Raw genomic sequence first — 1,114 nt, 5'->3', positions numbered from 1 at the left:
TGACCATATAATCGGTCACAAAACAGACCTTGACAGATACAAAAATATTGAAATTATCCAATGCATTCTATCAGATCACCATGGACTGAGACTGATCTTCAATAACAGCGTAAATAATAGAAAGCCAACATCCACATGGAAACTGAACAACACTCTACTCAAAGGTACCTTGGTCAAGGAAGAAATAAACAAAGAAATTAAAGACTTTTTAGAGTTTAATGAAAATGAAGCCACAACATACCCAAACTTATGGGACACAATGAGAACAGTCCTAAGAGGAAAACTCATAGCTCTGAGAGCTGTCAAAAAGAAACTAGAGAGAGAATACACTAGCAGGCTGACAGCACACCTAGAAGCTCTAGAACGAAAGGAAGCAAATTCACCCAAGAGGAGTAGATTGCAGGAAATAATCAAACTTAGGGCTGAAATCAACCAAGTGGAAACAAAAAGAACTATCAAAGAATCAAGCAAACCAGGAGCTGGTTCTTGCAAAAAATCAACAAAATAGAAAAACCCTTAGCCAGACTAACTAGAGGGCACAGGGACAGTATTCTAATTAACAAAATCAGAAACGAAAAAGGAGACATAACATTGGATCCTGAGGAAATCCAAAACTTCATCAGATCCTACTATAAAGGGCTATATTCAACAAAACTGGAAAACCTGGATGAAATGAACAACTTCCTAGACAGATACCAGGTACCAAAGTTCAGGATCAGATTAAAGATCTTAACAGTCCCATTTCTCCTAAGGAATTAGAAGCAGTCATTAATAGTCTCCCAACCATATAAAAGCACTGGACCAGATGGGTTTAGTGCAGAGTTCTATCATACTTTCAAAGAAGTCCTAATTCCAACTCTCCTCAAACTATTCTACAAAATAGAAACAGAAGGTACTGTACTGGCTAGTTTTGTGTCAACTTGACATAGCTGGAGTTATCACAGAGAAAGGAGCTTTAGTTGGGGAAATGCCTCCATGAGATCCATCTGTGGGGCATTTTCTTAATAAGTGATAAAAGGGGAGAGGCCCCTTTTGGGTGGGACCATCTCTGGGCTGGTAGTCTTGGATTCTATAAGAAAGCAGGCTGAGCAAGCCAGGGGAAGCAAGCCAGTAA

The sequence above is a fragment of the Mus pahari genome, chromosome 5 (assembly GCF_900095145.1).
Source record: "Mus pahari chromosome 5, PAHARI_EIJ_v1.1, whole genome shotgun sequence".
In the NCBI taxonomy this organism is placed as follows: Eukaryota; Metazoa; Chordata; class Mammalia; order Rodentia; family Muridae; genus Mus; species Mus pahari.
Note: the sequence above shows the minus strand (reverse complement) of the source record.